At 36.3% G+C, this 22558-nt stretch overlaps 1 protein-coding gene across 6 annotated transcripts in view; it reads right to left on the reverse strand.

Moving 5' to 3' along the window:
* FUT9 (fucosyltransferase 9) overlaps window positions 1–22558 on the reverse strand; it is a 119757-nt gene that overhangs the window by 89094 nt on the left and 8105 nt on the right. The window contains exon 2 of one of the 6 annotated variants that reach the window (XM_035320008.1): window positions 943–1145. The exons of the other annotated variants lie outside the window; for them this stretch is intronic. The gene's annotated coding sequence lies outside the window, so the exon portion shown is untranslated. The remainder of the gene's footprint in view (window positions 1–942; window positions 1146–22558) is intronic. 6 annotated transcript variants of the gene reach the window in all.

The raw sequence follows: 22558 nt of genomic DNA on the forward strand, positions 1-22558 counted from the left end.
TTTTTCCTACATATTCATCAACATTAAAAAGAGATTCTATATTTCTAAAAGAGGCAATGGATATGTTTTTCACTCTGGGAATAAAAACGTATGCAACAATCAAGTACTATGAAGATATTTTTCAAATGAAATGGAAACCATAAGAGAATGCTATAGCAATTATATGTTCCAAACAACAAACTCCCGTGAATCCTTTTAGAATGCAAACTCATAGAATGTCGGCTGTGACAAACAGTCAAATAAAACTGGCATCCTGTTGTTTCTCTAACTTTCCAATTTTCACACTTTTTAATAGCAATGCAACTATTCGTGCATATGAGATTATTATATTAATGATTGCATGAAATGATAATTGATATTACTGAGCTGTTAGTGGTTATTTAGCAACTGAAAACATCTCAATTAAAAACCTACACACAAAATAAATGGGACAGCTACCGTCAAGAGTTATATTGATGGGGACTAAATCTGTTACCTGAAAAAAAAAAAAAAAAGCTGTAAATAGCACTGTCACCATACATGTTGACTGCATCCTAACTTAGTATTTATTCTAAAAATATCTTATGGTATGCCTGGGCAACACTTTCAATAAAAAAGGCTGCGAACACAATTTTAGATTTCTGGCTAACAGCCAGCCAATGCTTTTTTCAGTGCAGCTTCGTCACAGTACAGCTGCTCCTTGAATGTTCTTCAAAGTGCTATAGAATGTGATTTACCCCTGCAATATTTGATTTTGGATGTATGGCCCTGTAGAAGTTGTGTAGAGTCAGATGCATTGAAGGATCACTTTAAACTTGGAAAGATACAAAGCAGAGAAAGTATTGAGCTACTAAATATCACCATTAAGCAGGAAATACACATGCAACTAGAATACCTAAATTTATGTACCAATTACAAGCAGTGTTTGCATGCTTAACTGGCTTTCCTCAAAGGCTTACCTACCTCTTTTTATGCTCCCAATTATGCAGACAATTGCTATTATTAGGCAAGCAGTACAGATGTATCTGTCAGAAAATTCTTGTAAATCTCAGAAGGTTGTTTGGAAGTGGTAAGCTTTTTACTTCCAGTCTCAGAAAATAGGCTCTGAAGGTTTGGAAGAGTAAACATCCTGACCTATGTTATGTGTCTGCTATGGAATGTGGGATCTTCCAAAAATGAAAATCAAATTTTACTCCATTGAAATCAATGGGAACTTCACAACTTTCTCCCTGTCCCTCCAGCAGCAACATTCTGCAGGAGAACACTGAAAACTGAGTAATAAAGATACCATTTTTTTTTGTGTGTTAGCTTTTGTTGATCTTTATGCTATAGCAAGTTTATGGGGCCTGAGTACTAAAGGGGTTAGTGCATCTTATAGCTGGACCTCTCTCAGCAAAGTTCTTGGGAAGTCTGGGGAAGTCCCTGCTGACTGGAAGCTAGGCAATGTTATACCAATTTACAAGAAGGGCCTCAGGAAAGACCCAGGAAACTACACACTTGTTAGTCTAATCTCAATACTTGGAAAAGTATTGAGAACTTTATCCTAGCTGCTACTGAAAGTCACCTGCAGAATAAAGCTATTATCAAGCATAGTCAACATAGGTTCATGAAGGGAAAATCCTGCCTTAGTAATTTGATCATCTTCTTTGATAATGTCACCTGCTTGTTGGATGAAGGGAAGGCAGTGGATGTAATATTTTTGTTTGTTTGTTTTGTTTTGTTTTGTTTGTTTGTTTTGTTTGTGTGTTTTATAAGGCCTTTGATACCATTCCTTACGGTGTCGTGAACAAATTGTCCAACTGTGAGATAAAGAGGTCCATGCTACACGGGATGACGTGCTGGCTCAACGATAGAGCTCAAAGGGTTGTAGTGAATGGAGCTATATCTAGCTGTCAGCCAGTCACTAACAGTGTTCCCCAGACATCAAATCTATGGTCATTTCTGTTCAGCATTTTTATCAATGATCTGGATGCAGGAGTGCAATGAGTCTCAGCAAATTTGCTGATGATACTAAACTGGGAGGTGCTGTTGATTCTTTGGAGGGATGAGAGGCCTTGCAGAGGGATCTAGATAGACTGAAGTGTTGGGCAATCATCTGTTGGGCATGAAACTCATCAAAGGAAAATGCTGGCTTCTTTACCTGGTACACAGTACTTTTGGACATAGGTACAGACTGGGGGACGAGTGGCTGGAGAGCAACTCAGCAGAAAGGGATCTGGGGGTGGTAGTTGACAGCAGGCTCAACCTGAGTCAGTATTGTGTCTTGGCAACCAGGAGGGTAAAATGTATTTTGGGATGCATTTAAATCCACCACAGCCAGGTGGTCAAAAGAGGTGATTCTCCTGCTATATCTAGCGTTGGTGTGGCCTCACCTTGGTTATTTTTTACAATTCTGGTCTCCACAATATTAAAATGGTATTAAGATACTTGAAATCAGCCAGAGGAGGATAACAAAGCTTTTAAGAGGGCTGGAAGGAGAGGGTGAAGACACCTGGGTTGTCTACTCTAGAGAACAGGAGGTTAAGAGGCAATCTCATTGCTCTTCTTAAGAATGTAAAGCAGAAAGGGAGGTGCTGGTCTCTTCTCCCTGGTAACCAATGATGTCCTGATGTGCAGGAATGGCATAAAGCTGCACCAGGAGAGGTTTAGACTGGACACTAGGAAAAAAAATATTTTATTTCTAATACAGCATATTAGAAATATGCTGTAACTTTTGGTTAGCCCTGAAGTGGTCAGGCAGTTGGACTTAATAACCTTTGTAGATCCTTTTCAACTAACTATTCTATTCTATTCTATGCTATGCTATGCTATGCTATGCTATGCTAATCATAGAATCATAGAATCATAGAATATCCTGAGTTGGAAGGGACCCTTAAGGATCATCAAGTCCAACTCTTGACACTGCACAGGTCTACCCAAAAGTTCAGACCATGTGACTAAGTGCACAGTCCAATCTCTTCTTAAATTCAGACAGGCTCGGTGCAGTGACAACTTCCCTGGGGAGCCTGTTCCAGTGTGCAACCACCCTCTCTGTGAAGAACCCCCTCCTGATGTCAAGCCTAAATTTCCCCTGCCTCAGCTTAACCCCGTTCCCGTGGGTCCTGTCACTGGTGTTAATGGAGAAAAGGTCTCCTGCCTCTCGACACCCCCTTACGAGGAAGTTGTAGACTGTGATGAGGTCTCCTCTCAGCCTCCTCTTCTCCAGGCTGAACAGGCCCAGTGACCTCAGCCGTTCTTCGTACGTCTTCCCCTCCAGGCCTTTCACCATCTTCGTAGCCCTCCTCTGGACACTCTCCAACAGTTTCATGTCCTTTTTATACTGTGGTGCCCAGAACTGCACACAGTACTCGAGGTGAGGCCGCACCAGCGCAGAGTAGAGCCGGACAATCACCTCCCTTGACCTACTAGCGATGCCTACTAGCGATGCCTACTAACTATGCTATGCTATTCTATGCTATGCTATGCTATCCTATCCTATGCTATCCTATGCTATCCTATGCTATGCTATGCTATGCTATCCTATCCTATCCTTTATGTTACAAATATATGCTAATCACCAAAGTTTTGGCAATATGGTACGGAGCTATACACGAATGGGAATACATCCTATAACATTTTGTATAAGGTGGGATTGCTTCCATTTCCAGTGATTTTGAGAAGACTGCTACAAATTGTGGAAAATGAAAAATTGGGAGTATCTGGGAGAGGATGACAGTTAAAGAAAACAGTATGCTTGTTCTTTTTACATTAGATTAACTTGCCAATTGCATTGGTTTAGTTGAGGAGTCCCTCTAGAAAAAAAAGAGGTTATACATCTGTTTCCAGATGTTCCAGCTCTGTCATCCAGAGTTTCCATCTATTCAAAGAACCAAAACAAACTGTAATTTGAGTCAAAGATGCTGCATTCAGGTTATATTTTACGTGGTAGCAAGGGAAAGTGTGCTGCAATACCATTACAACAGGATAAAGAAAACCCACCATGTATTTACATTGAAAAACAGATGCAAAGCATAACAAGAACTTAGCAGTAATAAAAGCTGAGAAATGGAAATCAGGGCTGATGTAATTTGAAATTGCCACAAGATGTGATGCAGGAAAAGTTAAATTTTATAACAGCACAGTCAGTGCTTTGACCAGATCTAGTAAATCAAGCACCATGTGTCTCTCGGGAACAATTCCATTCAACAGCATTTAAAAAGATGTTTTCTAAATACAAAATATATTTTTAAAATGGGGATCTCATAGATATTCCCCATCTTCTTAAATTCATTTGTGGTAGTTTCATGCTTTGTGGAAAAGAGCAAACAAGCTGGGACTTTTCTGAGGGATTGTGCTTATTTCCTGGCCACTTCCAATGCAAACAAGATCTTTATTCAGTAGCAGCAGATGAGACAGCTATCAGCTGTCTGGACAGTTTTCTGTGTTTAGTCTTTCCCCAGTGCTAGTTTGACTTATTCCCTTCTTCATTGCCAATTGCTCTTCATTCACCTTTCCATGTCATATATTTTTCTGTGCTATAATGTTTCTTACTGCATCATGAAAATTGCAGTGAAAATACATCAAAATTCAAGAGAAGGAGAAAGCAGCTAAAGGAATCATCCTATGCAATAACATACAAAAAAAATCAAGAGAAAAGCAGTAGGTCTGACATCATTGGCACCCCCATGCAGAGGGTCACCAAGAAGATCAAGGGACTGGAGTACTTCTTCTATGAGGAGAAGCTGAGAGAGCTGGGACTGTAGAGCCTAGAAAGGAGAAGGCTGAGAAAAGCTCTTATCAAGGTGTATATAATACCTCAAGGGAGAATGCAATGAAGACAGATCCAGGCTCTTTTCATTGGTGCCCAGCACAAGGAAAAGAGGCAATGGGCAAAATTGGAACACAGGAGGTTCCCTCTAAACATCAGGAAGCTCTTCTATAGTGTGCAGGTGACCGAGCCCTGGAACAGGTTGCCCAGTGTAGTTGTGGAGTCTCCCTCCTCGGAGCCATATGGACATGGTCTTGGGCAACCTGCTCTAGGTGTCCCTGATTGAGCAAGGGGCTTGGACTAGATGACCTCTAGAGGTCTCTTCCAACCTCAAGTATTTTGTGATTCTGTGATCGTGTCACTGAACAAGAAAGAATAAGAAGGCTGAGTTAGAAACAGTGAGTTTCTATTTGTGTGTACGTGTTTCTTTCCATTGTTTCCTCCTCTCCCAATCCTTCCCCTCATCATTCCCTGCTAAATACTTCTTCAAGTAATACTTCAGTCTCATTCTTGCTGTAAAAAGACCAAATCATCAACAGAGGAATGTCTGCTTCTCTGGTGAGTCAGAATCAAATTCCCTCTTTGGTTCCTATCATCCCCAAAACATGTTTCGACCTTGTCCTTCTCCAATCTGGGCATCACACAGACTTCTGATATGTGGGTGCATGTGGCTGTGCTCATGAAAAGGAAAAAAATCATGTTTAGAATGAAATAAATACTGCAAGTCACTTGATAGCCTCATCCACCTCTCCTAAACACAAACCTCCATCCCCAGGAGGAGTGTTTTGTATTAATTATCCTATGTTACGCAGCCATCAGTTATAAAGATGATGAAAGTTGTGGCCTTTGTGAGGTTGTTATTGGCAAGTTTCACTGTGCCTCAGTGATGAATAGAACTTATTTTTTTCCTCCCACGCCTGTTTCCAGGCACATAAAACAATACTTAACCTTCAGGGTATGTCACATATTCAGCTATGATTCTCTGTTAATTAGACACTGTTTGTATTTATAGGAATGCCCCTTTTTATTGGGTTTGAATATCTTTGCTTAAGCATGCTTTATGTAGCAATTATTGAATTTGAGTTCTCTGCAAACTAGCCATAATTCAGTTTCCTTTCTGTGCTTACATAAAATACTATTAGCAACTTCTTTAGGTAAACAGAAAAATGTGTAAAATGTATCATTAGCTGGAATATAAAAAAAATGAAACGTCTCTGTAGAGTAACTAGTTTTGATTATGCCTGCTTTTCCCACACATTTTTCAATCTATTTTCAGCTCTCTTCTCATAGGCACAAGGGATTCTGCTCTTTAATAGCTTCTTCCTTATCCTCAAGGAAATAAAACTGATAACACCCTTTTCTATTAAGCAAGCAGAGAAGTCAGTATGCTGACAAGATATTAATTTAAATATATATATATATTCTCATTTCCTTTTTTTTTTTTCTCACGCTACTTCATTGTAGATAATTGGGCCTGTGTGAGTGTTTGTAGTTTTAAACCCAGACAGCAGTTGTATTGTCACTTGTTTTCCTCATTTAAAATATTCGTAAATTCATCCATTAACACCTCAAACATTAATTTATATATATATATGACATGGGATTTTCATATATTTAGCTTTTATTCCTTTAAAAAGATTATGCTGTGTTAATTCTTTAAAGGAATACCAAATAATTCAATTATGTCCTTAAATGTAGCTTTTTCTTGTTTTGGAGGAAAGCCAGTGTCCCACTCTTTGCTTTCTGCCTCACTGTCCCTGTCCACTTATTCTAGTGGTCATGAAAAAAGTTTTTCTTTCATGACTGCTTCAACATTGAGTGTTCCTCTCTTGTTAAAAAAAGTCAAGCATTTCATACTAAAAACTAAACTGACATTTTTATTATAGTGTTGATTCTGCTGAGTGAGAAGACCTCAGACAAAGGAAGCTTGTACAAGCAAGCTATTCACATGAGGTACTTGGTTTCTTGGGAATGGAAAATCTTTACCTATTGTCAACTAGGGGCTGCAAAACAGAGCAAAACTGAATGCAGAAACAGCAACCCCAGATTTCCCAAGCTGAAAGCAAGAGTGATCAGTTAACAACACTAACATTGACCCTTTATAGGTAGGAGATTATGAAGCTGAATATCAAACAATAAATAACAACGTGGGTCAGGCTACATGATGCAATATTAGCTCTTTTTAGCTTTTAATGCTACCTTCATTAGAAAAAAAAAAAAAAAAAAAAAGAAAAAAAAAGGTACAGTTAATACTGAAAACGCCATAATCACAGAATGGTCAGTAAACAGGTCGTTCCCTGCTAATAAGAATGCCATCAAGGCTCGAACAGGGACGAAAAATAATAATAGTAATAAAAAAAATAATGTGCCTTTGGTAATAAGACAAGATTTAGGAATTACTGTGTTGCCTAATTCAGTGTCCAAACACAGTCTCCAACTTGAGCTAATTCATCTGTTCATTAAGGATTAAAAAGAAATTATATTTGGCATTAAATAGAACTAGTAGACATTTATTATTATTATTATTCATTAATTTGTTTGGACAGCATTAGTCCTGCACATTTAGATGCTGTTGCAAGGACCTGACGGATGAAATCTGTCAGGGTCAATCAGGATCTGTTTGTCAGGAGATTTCCTTCCTATGCTCATTTCTATAGCCAGTCTAATGTTCTCTCAGTGTTCTCAACCAGGACACAAGAATTATTAGCTACCTCCTGTCTGACAATGATGATACCCAAATCTAAGCATGAACAGAGAGAGAGGAGTATCTCTTTTTACTTAACTTTATCTGTGCAGTTTTAGTTTCATTCATTGCTAATGAAAATGAATAAAAATAATATAAAAAAATAGTTTACATAACATAATATCTTTAGCATAAAAGAGGTTTATTTTTTCCCATTGAATAAGAGGAACAAGCATCTATAGTGAGGTAACTAGCATCTACTCATCATTTAACATTTGAAAGAAGTGTCGTCTCATACACATCTTGCAATGTTGTCTAGCATGTTTCTGATAAATGGAGTATGCGTCAAATGTTGGAACAGAGGAAGGGAAGACTGACCTCTGGCTTTCTTTGGGAATGTAATGCCTTTTGTGTTATTTTTATTCCTTCACCAACAGTAGTACTTCCATATGTAGAATTGGAAAATCATCTATTTCATCTTGCTTAATGACTTCTTAATATAAAATAAGTATCCCCTGGAGCAGAAGCCAAGGTTTCCTCTTTTTATCTGACCATCCTATCTTAAATAGAGAGTAAAACTGTCTTTTACTTATTCTTGACTACATGTATATCACCCTCTTTGCTGAACAATACCTTAACAGACAGCTAAAGGGATGGAACAAATGAGAATATCCCGTGGGATATTCAAGAAGTGAGGACGAAGGAAAATGGATTTCCCTCATTCAATGAGGTAGCTTGGGTGAATCTGCCATAAAAAACAAACAAACAAACAAAATCAACATGACCAGTTCTGCTGCCAGCCACTGGCTTTCTTTTTTCTCAAGCATGGTCCAGCTCAGTCTTTTCTAGTACTTATTATGTGACTGCCCTCAGAAGGAGGTTTTTGCTTGAAACTGAGAGACAGTTGCACTTCTATGACTCAGAAACAAGGCTATATAAGCAAGGTGCTCGGTGCCTATCTCTTCATAAATCATTTGTCCCATAGAATTTATGCTACTAGATCGATTTTTTTTTTATTATTATTTTTTTTAATAGATCTACTTTCCTTTGCTAGTAATTGTAAAGGCAATTTCTCTTTCTCTAACTTAAAACAGATTTATAAATGATTTTGGTAATTCTGTCATTGTGTCATCAACAATTTCATCTTCAGCGCCTGTTAGTCTTCAATATTTCTTATTTGCTAATATTGTTTGACTTCATTTCTTCAGTCTACAATTGTTTTCACTAAGTCCCTTATTTGAATGAACATTCTCAATCTGTTACATATTTCCATTATTCTTAGTAAAAACACCCCACACCAAAACAAACAAACAACAACAACAACAAAAATATATAAAAAAATCCCACAATCTTTTATCCCTGCATCTTAGCACAACATTGAAAGATTATTAAATTATCCATTTTGAATGGTAAGTTCACTGTAAATTCTTACTGATAAAAATCTTTCATCAAAAGGAAACAAATCCTCTTGGACATAAAGCTGTAATTCACCAACTTAGTTTCTCTCAATATTCTTAAAAAAATAGACAAACCAAACCTCCAGTAGGCTGTTTCACAGGAAAATGTTACCTTCCTGAGAAAATTGCTGAGCAGACATATTCAAAGCCATTCAACTACAGTAAAATTTTAGGTTTTACAGATGAACTACAAAGCATTGAAAAATGTAAAGTCACATCTTAAACTTAAGTCTTTGTTTGTCTAAGAGTTTATTTAGACTTTAAACAAAGTCTGTTCCTTGCAAAACACAAACAAGAAAAAAATATATAAAAAAAGAAAAGCTAAATCCCCTCACAAAACTACCGGTGCTTACAGCAACATAAGCTATCTCCATTCAAAACTCAGTAAGAAACTCTTCCCTTCCCCCCCCCCCCCCCCCCCTTTTTTTTTTTTTTTTTTTTTTTAAATTATTTCTTTGTTTTAATTATTCTGTTTATTTAAGCAAGAAACTTCTAAAGTTAGAGTTAAAAATGTATTCTTAATTATTAGTGCACTAATTTCACTGAGAAAACAGACAATTTACATTTAATATCACAGCAAGAGGTTTTAGTATTACCTGCAAAAAATATGTACTGAACTGAGTTCAAATACTTCATTACATAAATAAAAATAATTGTTGCTGTAAAGAGATAGTAAGAATCAAAACCAGAATAAATTTGAAGTGCTGATAGAAAATAGATTATGTTGACCATACCCCAGCAATTTTCTAAACCTAGTATTGAGAGCTACTTCTGTGTGCAAAATTTCACATTATTTAGAATAAATTTATCAATATCCAGCATAATTTAGTTTCATTTAGCACTTATTACATATCTATATGAAGAAAAACTACATTTTAATCCAAAGAATACATCGTTACATAGTCATGAAATAATCATAATTTCCAAGGACTGAAATTTATCACTTTTACCAAGACTTGGCACGTTGGAAAATGGACTGATAACTATACCAAGGTTATAAAACACAGAAATCAAATCACACTGAAAACAACATTTAAAGCTTCTTAAACAGCATGCAGCAAACAGAAATATGTTAATTGTGGAATACTTTGGCTAGGAATTAGGGATGGGCCTTCTTTTGTTTTGTGAATAAAATGTGTTCCCTTCATTAGAATATTGCTTAGAAAGCAAATTTATTCAGCAGGCTTGAACAGTAGATGATCAATGTTTCCTGGGGGACAGGTGTTACAAGGGACTTTCCACTCCCTTTGAAAACATACATATTTACAAGTCTCTGTGAATAAGCAGTTCTATTACCCTGTACCTTCCAAGACTATTCTGGGAGCCTAGTAGGGTGTTAGTGAAGGACAGTGATGTTAAAACTTCTCATTTCATCTCTGTGTCGAGTTACTCATGACAGTTCCCAAGCTGATGGGTGTCTACAGATAGGCCCTGAGGGCATCCAGAGGAGCTGAGTGCTGCTGCTGGTTGCTGTGACCCAGCATTACCAGCTTCAAAGGAGCAGGGAGTTGCAGAACTTGAGGACATCAGGGATCGTGTCTTTCTCTGGATGCCCCAATATATCCGTGATACTCTAACTTTCCATAAGGCACTGAGTTACACAGAGCAATGGGAATGACCCTGTGAAGGTGTTTCCTAGAGGCCTGACAATGGTGCCTGCAAGGATCCTTAAACTGAAATAACAGAAAGAGTACAAAGCAAAATTCTGTTCCCATTTGCTGAAGCCTAAAGCAAGATTGTGTTAACTGCAAAACAAAACTTTGAAAGACAGTATCTTTCAAAATACATATTGAAACTGAATATTTTCTCAGTTTCTCTGATGTCTGATCTCTACCATAATTCTTCTTAATGTCATACTGTGGAAACTTGTAAAGATTGGCTGGCAACAGAACAGTAACTCAAGATTTTCTCAGTCTTGAAGCATAAGTAAAATTGTGAAAGCTAGCTAAAATCTATATTTATTTGCATAAAGTCATTCAATATACATAACGGGACATGACCATAGCAATCTTTGAGTCATGCAGAGAATACACTGTTGGGCTACAAACTTGTCAGGCATCCCATTAAATTAATTGAGATTTTCTGTTTTGAAGATCTATTTACCTGACAAAGAGGTCTGCAAACCAGAGCCCATTTTAATGAGGCTGTAACAAAACACATAAAATCACAGTGTGACCTGAATAAAAAACAACAACCAAAATATTTTCCTGCAAATATCAGAAAGAAATGAATTCCTGAATTTCACTGATCCATAAGAATTTAGAATACCATGGCCTGAAATGTAATATAGGCATAAATTATACGACGGAAATGATTACTGCTTGTGGGTGTTATTCCCAGAAAAAATAAAAATAAAAATAAAAATAAAGAAAAAGCCATTAATTTCTAAAAGATCAAGTGGATAATATTTTTAAATTGTTACAGCACAGTGCTGGTAATAATTTAACAAAATGCAGATGCTTATGCAGTTACAAGTTCCAAAAACAGTAAAAAACACATAAGGCTAAAACTCAGATAATCCATTGTGGTTAATGATAAAAGAGATAGTAAATAAACATGAAGTGTAAGTCATAGAAATGCTACTACTTTTTTCTCCTAAGGAAAACTCAAACAAGAACCTCTCCTGCAAAAGCAAGAAATCATCAGATACACAAGATATTAAACAATACCTTCTCTGTCCATATGGGGGGCTCAGAATGAATGTTGGCAGTACACAGCCAGAGACTTGAGTATTTTCCAAGTGAAAGTGATAGTCAGAGGGACAATTTCCAGTAAGTGGCATGTGCTCATGTGCAGATCTTTAGCTCCTCATAATACACTTTTTGCTCTCAAAACTGCAGGAGAAAAGTGTACATCCCTACTATTCTGCCCCTCCCCCCCCCCCCAGCTATTTTTGTTACAATTGAGCACCCAGTGATTCATACTCCTTTCTCCTGTTATTTTCTTAAATTATAACTTCAACCTGCCTCCACTGATGCTTATCAAAACTTTCAGCAACTTCTGCAAAAGCAAAATAGAAAACACAGATGAAAATACTTGACCATCTGGGAACATACAGTAGAATAAGTACTATGAATGAAGCAGCTATATACAAAGAGCAAGACCTAATGAGCAAGTAAAATATGCAGAAAATCAAAGACCCAGTGCAGAGCATTATGTCTGTCAGAAAAAGCAGCTGCTCTGGGAAAGCTGCTGCTCACAGCATCAAAACACGAGTTAGCATGACCAGTTCCCCACACCCTATCTCGTAAGAGAAAGACACATAGACTGAGCAAAGATCCAAGTGTAAGGCTTAACTTTAGCTATGAAGCAAGATAAACAGTTAAGAAGAATACTACTCTACAAAAGATTATAAGTAGAGCATCAGAGGTTTCCATACTGATTGTGGCTTAAGACCCAATTTTGCTTTCTTTACTGCCCCGATTTATAATCCTAATGATGAGTAGGATTATACACACTGCTGTCAATAGTACTACCTGGCTATGTCCATCAAAGTATGGGAGGGAAGTTGGGATTAAAATTCACCAAGGTTAACATAGTTTAAGTTATATCTAAAATAGATAATGTTTTAACAACTATCCCATTAATACTATTCTGTGTAGAAGTGGAGTGGTTTTATTCCTACTGGTCTTGTTTTGTTTTATCACAAGAAATAAAACTTCCATAAGCCAAAACAATGTCTTTCTTTCTGCACAATTTCATAGTTCTCAAAAGGGGAGAGAAAAAATAATTGGAGATTTGTCAAATTATATAAGAGTACGTATAAAATAGAAAAGCTCTCTGCCTCCTTTCTGAAGCACAAATTTATCCAACTTCACTGCACTCACTCAAAATCATTGTCACTCTCTAGGCTCCATCTTAACTACCTCAGCGGTAAAGATTGTTCTGTAGAACTGCCAAAAGAGCTCAAAAATGGTAACTCAAGCTGTATGAGACAGGCTCAGAAATTACATTACTTAAATAAAATGATGTGGAGGCTTTTAAAATATGCTTTAACCTAACTGGTTTTTGTTATTGATGTTGTTTTTTTTTTGGGGGGGGGGAGGTATTTTGAAGCTGTCTCCTACACTCATGATATCTAGAAACTTAGCATTTGAAAACAATCTCATCCTACAGCTCTGATTACAGATACGACTAACCTCCACCTAACCATATCACCTCTATTGACAGATGAAAGTTATAACTTCTATGATCCAGACGTTCAGCTGTTCACATTACTATATGCTCATATAATTTTCTATAATTTGTTTCAGGCTAAAACATCTAATATAGTTTAAATACTTTAAATAGTATCTGTTTGTTATCAGGACTGAGAAACAATAATATTTAGTAGGCTTAGAAGAATTTTGCATAAAAACTGTAACACGTATATTCCTCACTTTTTTTTTCTGTCTAATGGCATTTGAGATTTTCATGCAATACTGTAATTTTCTAAATTGGAGCATTAAGAGAAAAAAAAAAAAAAAGAACACAACACAGCATACATCATAAAATAATGAAATTAGGCATCAACAGCCCTTTCCTGTGCCCCTAAGCGGTAGGGAAAATTAAATACCGAATCTGTAAGAGTGTAGCAAATTTAAAGATATCACTGCTATAAAACTGTTTTTAGTTCCTCTTTTGTGTGTCTTGATACATTCAGCTTAAAAGGCCAGGAAGGAATTTGTGTATATGGAGGAACTGAGGTCCACTCTCTACTCCAGGGAGACAGAGCCAGATCTGTTGTCTCCATACTCCTCTTGTAGCAATTGGAAAAGTTAGGAAAGGAGAAAATGTTCTGACATTTCACAGGAGAGGGCACTAGTGATTCCCTCCAAGCAGATAACGATGATAAAATTAGTTGAGCCCTCTATCCAATTAGATTAGTATTTCCTTTCAGACAGCTTGTAGTAACTTCCTAAACTAGGACTTCTAGGTGAAACAGCAGAGAGTAATCCCCTGTGTAAAAGAGTAGTAAACCGAAATGGGAAACAGTCCCAACCCCAAGTATCCATCCTTTGGCAAAGACCAAATTTAACTCTACCCAGTCAAAACACTCCCTCTGACAAAACACTATGTAGCACTAATATTTCAGTCTAATTTAAATGACATCCATTCAGCTGGCAAAATGATAACAATGGCACAGAAAGTCAAGCTTGCTTTGTAGGCTTTCCAAGATGATTGCAGTTTTATTCTTCATAGCCTTGCAGTTCTAAAAATAAATATTGGTATGTCATGAACACCTTCAGAAAATCTTCTTTGGAATACTGTTGTGAACGTTTATTGACAAATTTAGGTCATGCATCCTTTAGTTTTAGCACTAAATAATGGTATGCAGTCATCTATTAGCATCCAGTTTGTATTCATTCACAGAAACAAATGAAAGGACTTTTCTGTAATTAAATTAAGTTGCATTACTATAAGCCCTACTCCAGAGCTGAGTATCAGGATGTTCTCACATTTTCCTCCATTGACTTAATATAGATATGCATACATACAGAAATGGTAGGACAAAATGAATGATTGTACTGCTTCTAAGGGAGCATATATTCTGTAACAGAAAATGACTTCTACAGGATATCCCTAAACTTGCTAAGTTTTTGTAATGATTTATTTAAAACCAAGTAAACTGGGAGACAGGGGTTAACTGGAAGAAACTTGCTAAATATATAGAATATCCTACTGGTCTATTTGCAATAAACAAATTTAAAGAAAATTGAGGTACAATGCCAGTGAATTAAGCTGGTTTCAGCAGTTTCTTAGCTCAGTGTGTAGTGTCACAGGAACACAGCTGTGCTGCTTCTAGCCCCACAATGGCTTCTGTGCTGCCAGATGAAATCTCTCTGTACCATACTCCTCAGATTTCCTAAATAAAAGGGGAGCACAGCAAGCTCTTTTGGCTCCATTCCTGCTGTCTAGAGATAGCCCAAGTCAGCCACAGGTGATGGCCTTGGAAAATGAAAGTCCTATATAAAAATAATTGATGGTCTTAAATAATAAAATTGCATCTTAAAAGAGAAAGACATACTCTCCATAGTGCTCACAGAAGCTCCCTTATAGTCAGAGGGTGGAACAAGTACTTTCATGGGGTAATTCCTCTCATTCTAAGAGAGAGGTCCAGAAAGCACAATGAATCTGTTCTCTGGAAATGTCTTTCCCTCTCTTAACTGCAGAGAAACTTTGAAGGTTAGCTTGCTTTTCGTGGGTAAACTGAGGTGAAATGAGGGCCATTCATGAATACGTTTTTAACCTCTTCAGGCACTTCTTCACAACTTTGGGTTGATTATAGTTGATTACAAGTAGAATCATGACTGAATGATAAAATACTGCTAAAGAAAATGGGAAAAGTACAGAAGAAAATGAGAGTCAAAGATGCAAATTATAAGTGACCGAAAAGAAGATAATAAATATAGAAATTAAAATACATTATCATATCTGTATTTAGACTTAAATTTTTGGTGGCTTTACATAAAAAACTAGGCTGAGTTATATATTAGTTAAATGCTTCACAGTCAAGGGCACATTTCTAGCTTCACTCACTGCCTTTCAAGAAAATTTAGGGATTTCAATATGCAAATATTTAAAGTGGGCTTTCCCAGGCATATTCATGCGTAACTGATCAGTAGCTGAGGATTTGATTCTAGCAGGAAATAATGATAGTTCTGGCATATCTATGTGTCAGAGGGAAAAGCTGGCTTTTCCAGAACTCTGAAAGAGACATAAACCCAACAGTGATTTGTAAGATTAAGAGACCATGGAATAGATATATTCTAGTAACTGGACTGTAAATCTAGGAAGATTCCAGGTCAAAATTGGTCTATCAAAAAACAGGCTAATCATCTGAAAGGAATAATATATGCAACAATGAAATTCTATGTTATAGTTAAAGAAAGAAACATTTCAAACTCATTATAATTTAGATAAATTTTTTCCAATAAAAGACTCTTTTGAGGTCAGAGGAAGTCAAAAAACAGGGAAAGACAACCTACCAACTGAAACAGATTTGCAGGCACTGACTACATAATTACCTGTAATATTCTTATGCTCTTGTCAACTTATTCCTGCTTCAGAAAGGTTTCAGTCTAAACAGAAAATAATACATTTCAATGGTTAGTTCTTTCCCATAATCTTTACCAGAGAAGATTTATCACAAATATTAGGGCTTTCACTGAAATAATATCTACATTTTGATAATGGCTCAAGGAGCATTAGGAAGTATGAATGCTTAACTCAATCTGAATAAAACAGATTTTTAAGGACTTCAGAAAGGCTTTTTTTTTTTTTTTTTTTTTTTAAGTGTTGCAGAAACCTATGTAAAGATTTGCTTTGAAAAATAAAGTGTAAAAACTAGATTAGATTATGTTGAGCTATCATAGCAGCTTTTAAGGCTACTGGAACAAATATGATAAGAGTGTCTACCATGAAGACTTTAAAATCTTAAATAAGAAAAGAGACAAAGGACTGGTAAGGATCTTTTTTTTTTTTTTTTTTTTTTTTTTTTAAGTAAATAGTCTGTCAAAAATGAATGTTTATGAGAAAGTGATAGATACTTACTTTCATCCAATGTATAATTTCCTGAACTAATATATTCTTTTCCTCCCTTGGACATTAGCTTATTTTGTGCCTTGGCTATAGATTTTAATATATTTTATAACAACAAATGGAGGCAAAGTGATGAAGGACTATGGGAAAGCTATATTATTGCTCAATACACTGTATCTATTATATGCAAGAACAGAGATCTTCACTTTCCAAACTAGCAACTAAGTGCTTTTTATAAACCATTAAATTCACGGAAGGTTTCTGTTGTTAGTAGCTCTCTTTAGTTGCAAGATCTCCTTTTTAACACTTTTTTTTTTTTTTTTTTTAATGAAGTATAAAGATAAAACCCATCAAGGAGTTTAGTTGGTGTTTTGGTCAAATGCTAAATTCAGTGCTCAGGCACCACTAATACTTTTCAGCCCTCATACAGCTGTAGCCCAGTACCTCAAAGCACCGTGGTGCTTACACAACAAATTCTCAAGCCCTACCCTGCTTCTGAGTGCAAACTCCCTCACAATAGCAGCAATTAAGTCCAGAGAGCAACATTAGTCTACTCTTCTGTGAAGGAAGAGTGTCAGGTTTAAATTCTTCCTCCATTAGCTCTTTAATTAATTATGCAAATTGGCAAAGTTTCAAAAGGAGAAAGTCACTCACTTCATCCCAAAATAGTCATTCAGTCAGTAGTTAGGGCACATTTCTGACCTGAAAGTGCCTGTGAATGACGTATTTTCTCCAGTTCAGACATGTTGGGAAGTTTTTAAAAGGTCATCTACCCAAATGGTAAATTCTCTAATTACTAGATACTTGGGCATCAATTAGCAGCATGTTCTAGTTATTCTGTAGAAAAGGTAGGTCTGGTTTACGTGCTTACTTTCAGTAAGTAGGTACTTGCTCAGTGCTGAAAGTATATGCCTTTAAGGTGTAGGTTGTATGTGTATTAGTGTCCCATTGTATTTCCTTCTGATGCTCAGTTTACTGATTTCACTGAACCCCACTCTTACTCATCTATTTCCCATGCTTTCCACGTGAAGCCTGAGTCAGGGCATAGAAATTAGTCTTTAACTGACAAGTACTGTGTTTATAAATGTTGCAATGTTGAAATCCAAAAAAGTTGAATCCAAGAAAAAGTTTAGGTATATAAAGGCAGAGCAATTCATTACTTCATTTTTGGTGTCTTGTTGACACATCACATAAAGCATTCCTATTTAAGTTTTATGCAATCCCCCAGGAAGTCAGGTGGAACAGACTGGGTTGTGGGCACCCTGCACACAGAACAGGGAGTTATTTGAAGTTAGGATTCTGACCAGACATTTTTATACAGAGGGCAATACAAGTCATAAAGCCTGTTTTAAATTCTACCAAAGCATAAGTTAAGCATCCTGCTTAAGGTTTTAAGGATGCATATCCATCCATTTAGTATTCAGATCCTTCTAGCAAAGTAGATATAAAATACTTTTTATTTATTTTTTTCTCCCCTTTAGAAACCGAATGGAAGACAAAAATAAATGGAAAATATTTTCTTTTAAAATAAAAAGAAAAGTGATGGTGGTGTTCTACCAATAAAACTGTGATCAGATTTCTTGTCCAAAATGTTGGCAGCCTGGGTTCAGTTCTACCAACTGCCTGCTCTGGCACTGCAGCCTGCTAATCTGAGATTATTCGGAGATAAGACATTTGTCACACCCGTAGGAACGATGCCACTGCCTGGTCAGAACATTTAAATACTAAATATTTATTTGCCCACATGATGAATGACTCTTAAGCATACTATCCAAAGCAATTGCCCAAGGAACAGGTTCCTGGTTGCTGTACTTAGTCCATATGGTCACTTGATAGAAGATTTACACAAGTCCTTCAACTTCTTCGATCTTCAGAAGACTTAGGGTGCTTCTTGGGACATAGACAAATAGAACTTTAAGACCGAAAACTGAGCTAGCAATATAGGCAACTCCAGGGCAAGGTGATGGTGGATTGTGCTTTTCAGAGACTAGAAGACTATGCTGCCATTTGGCTGGGAGAAGTAGTGTGGTTTTGTAGTGCATCCCAATCTGGTTTGGTTTCCAGAGTAGTCTTGGCGTGCAGGAACTAGATTTCTTTTGAAGGAAACTAAGTTGGAAGCTCTGCTTACAGCCTGTACCAGATGTACTTTGTCCTACAGAGGGGACAAAAGGATCTGAACTAATCAGTCCTTTGAACAGCCTCAGACTATGTACAAGGTAATAACATTTAGTCCAGGACAAGAAAACTGAATCTAGACCATGGTAAAACACATTGATCACATACTTTAAATAAAGGAACCTCGGCACTAGCTGCTTTGATCTACTGGTCTGCTCCTGTTGTGCTGAATTACTTGCTAATACAGACAAATACACCCAAGTCATGTTTTTTGCTGCCTAAAACCTTTAATGTATTTAGTTACAACTCTCTGTGGGGATTTTGCTCTCAATCATCACAGGTAGTTGTTAGTGAAAACTTCAGATTTGCTTTTTTTTTTTTTTTTTTTTTTTCCTGGGGCAAATAAAATGGCGTTTATATAATTAAGAAGTGACAATTTGGGAATCCACGCAAAGGAAAAAAAAAATTGAAATTCTGAGCTGAAATAAAATGAATCTGAGGCATAAAAGAAACAGAGGCAGGAAGAAAGGGAACAGAACAGACTGGAAAGGAATACAAGTGGGAGTGAAGCATGAGAAAATATTATTTTGAAACAATAATTTGTAGAAATATTTAGAGATATATATATTTCTATTTCAGTAGGTAGAGAATTTTACTATCTAGACTGATGCGGACTATTCTCTCAAGTCTATGCGGGCCTTTTCTGTTTGCTGCTGAAATAGTTTGTGATTATCACATATTACCTTCCCATCATGGCATCAGAAGAATCATGTATATTTTGGGGAAAATCTGTGCTAAAACAATTTTGTAGTGTAGAAAGAGGCATGGCCGCAGCTGTTGACTGGGAACCTAGTGCCTTGGCTTGCATTTCCAGCTTTGCATCTCTGACCTTCAGAGAGGCAAAATTCTGGAGTAATTTCTTCTATTTACCTGAAAACTACAGATAATCCATAACCATTACACAGCATTAGCCACTTATAAAAATGGGGCACAAACATCAAAATGACTTATTCAACAACCCAGTGAAAGGAACAAATATTATCTGCATAGTGATGAGAGTAAAAAGGAGTATAAATTAGGCCAATCCAAGAAAGTTCAAGAAAAGAAATAAATCCATAAATCTAAAACAATAAATTGCTCTATTAGGGAAAAAAAAAATAAAAAGCTCACTTTCAGGGAAGAGGTTTTTAATAAAGCAGGATGCATGAGGAGCTCAGCTGCTATTGTGGACCAGGAGGAATAGGAGTATATATGCTTCTGTGTGTGGGTATGTATACGCATATATTCCTATACCAGTAAATATATTCACTTTAAAAAATATATTAAGACACAGTGATTCTATTTAGTAGTTTAGACTGTTCTCTGCATAAAACTTAATACAGAAAGCTGCAGATCTTCCTTGTAACATCCAATAGAATATCATACTCTTTCCTGGAGATCAGAGCTGCATGATTATTTATTTATTTATTTGTTTTCCAGAGGAGAATAAAGGTGTTTTTACATCAGAACATCCCTTGGAAGAATGTCAATTTCAATAAAAAAATGTTTTGAATAAATGACTGCTGTGTATTTTTAACATTTAAAATAACAAATTACTTTGATTTTATCATAATCAGTCTTCGAAATTTATCCACAACTAGATTATCCTACAAGTAAAATTACTGACCAAAAAAATAAATTATCTGTAGAACATCAACTTTATGGTTTTGTTCTTTTCAGAGTAGAAAATTTTAAAATCGTAATATTTCCCACAAAGTGGTATTTTCACATAGCCAAGTGCTTCATTATTCAGTGTGCAACAGAATTGTAGCGTTTTTTCTTTTGTGTCTTAAGTGTTAAAGAAAACAGAACTTGTTCCTCAGTGATAAACTTTATATACACATAGTATGTCACAAAATAATTTTTTGAAAAGTGAGTGGTCTTCACAGCTAGTCTATTTTGACCTATAGCAAGATCAAGAGGAATATAATGATGTGATGTCTGATGAAATGTAGAGCTATTTGAAAGTGTTGAGATACTGTGGGATGAAGCAACTTATTTTAGTAATAGGTAGCCTCCCAGTTTCAGGTTGTATTTCTAAGACAGGCATTTGTCTCCATATTTTGTAATCACATCTTATAAATGTGAAAAAAACTGTGACTTGCTGACATCTTCTTAGGTTATTCACTGATGTACTTCACAGGTTTTGGTCAACTACTTTCCTTCTACTGAATTGCATGTGACTCATTCATACTGTAGTTTACACGCACATACACATACAAACCATTTTCCTATTTGTTTCATTGATTGCATGAAATTAAATTACTCCCAGTCTTATGCTGAGTGTTATCAACTGTGTAAAAATACTGGTCCCAGATTTCACAGCCGTACTGCTGTGCTTAGCTCCAATGTGCAATCAAATTGGAATTCCTTCCCATTGACCATTAGTATCACTTGCTACACAAGACTTTGCATAGCACTTTGCACAAAATAGACTTTCCACACATTTTTTTTTTTTGTGCAAAGAGCTAAAAACCAGATGTAGTTATTATAGTTAATATTTTTGTTTGCTGTGTTTTAGCAATATGAATGCTCTCAGATGCTTGCACTTGCCCACCCTAGGATACCTTTGGAAAGGAAACTCTTCCTCTAAACGAGGCCTGATGGACATAAACTTTGTCTAGTTATGAACACTCTAACTGCCAACATATTTTAAATGTTATTTTGTGTCCCCTGGGAAGCCTCACTGGAGAGGCAGCTGATTATTCCTTTTCTTTCAAGGCATGCTGTGAACAAGGGTGGCCAGTGGGCAGCTGCGGGGGAGTTACGTAGATCTTTTGGAAGTGAGGTTTGGCTCCTTCACTGAGTTCTTCACTGACAATCCTAATCTAAGTGCTAATATATCATGTAGGGATGACAGTTGTCTCTTAGCAGAGGTGGTTATGGCAAATGTTAAAACTCTCCTAATTATTACAAGTTCTAGAATTAGCAAGTTTGTTATGCTCCAAAATGGCATTCATTGTATATTATCACATTTCCATTCTGCATTCAGTGTTGTTTAAAAACTTTAAGTCTGATAGTTTGCAAGAAACCAATTAACATTTGTGTCAGAGCAAGCTTATTTCGTTATACATAAACATTGGCCTTTACACTATGGGTATTTACAACTGCTGAATAATAGTCTTAAGCAGTTAGTTTGTGAAAATCTTGTATTGCCAGCTTAACTAAATCGTAAAATCAGGATAGCCTAGGTTGATAGCCTTCGCTGTGTAGCTGATAAATTTGATTCCAAACATAAAAACACAGGCAATAATAATAACAACTTGAATGGTTTCTAAGTATAGTTGGATGTTGTCCCATTACATTTAAATGTAATATTCAGTGTTAGTGACTGTAAAGTATTTCCTTTTTCAATTCCTTAATTTCAAAAGTTTATGATTTTCCATAACTCTCCCTCGAAGCCAAGACTTCCACTGCTTTGCCAAAAAGTAGCAAGGACTCAGTTCTGATAAAGTCTTAAAGTCAGAGTGCTTATCACAGGAGTCACATGATTTACACAATCAGCCAATTTATTGGAATATTTGCATTCACAGAAATTGGCATACATATAAATGATTGATTGATGCCTTCATTTGGCATAACTCTAACTTTAAGGAAGACCTTTCTTCCTTTGTAGTTAAAGCCACTGAAGAAAATTCACTGAAATCCTATTCTGACAGAATATGCTGTTCAACAGGTATCACAGCACTCCATGAATTTGAACTAATTTTGCTGAAGTCTTGATTCGAAAGAAAATCTAGTAAAATATTTAAATGTTTTCTGATTTGTTGAGATGTATACTACAATACTTTAAAAGCCTGACTTGAACAGTTCAGTCTATCTGAAACAATTTGGAGGAAAGACTTTGTTTTTTGAGGACTTCTAAATTTGTATCTTTTATTTCAAAAGGACATAACATTTGTCATTTCAATAAGCTCTGAAATGTCACCCTGATAAACAGAGAGAATTGGATCTGACACTTTATGAGCTTCCTTCACCCCATGGTGTCTGGCATGGTCTACATTCCACCTGCATCCA

Source organism: Oxyura jamaicensis, chromosome 3 (assembly GCF_011077185.1).
Source record: "Oxyura jamaicensis isolate SHBP4307 breed ruddy duck chromosome 3, BPBGC_Ojam_1.0, whole genome shotgun sequence".
In the NCBI taxonomy this organism is placed as follows: domain Eukaryota; kingdom Metazoa; phylum Chordata; class Aves; order Anseriformes; family Anatidae; genus Oxyura; species Oxyura jamaicensis.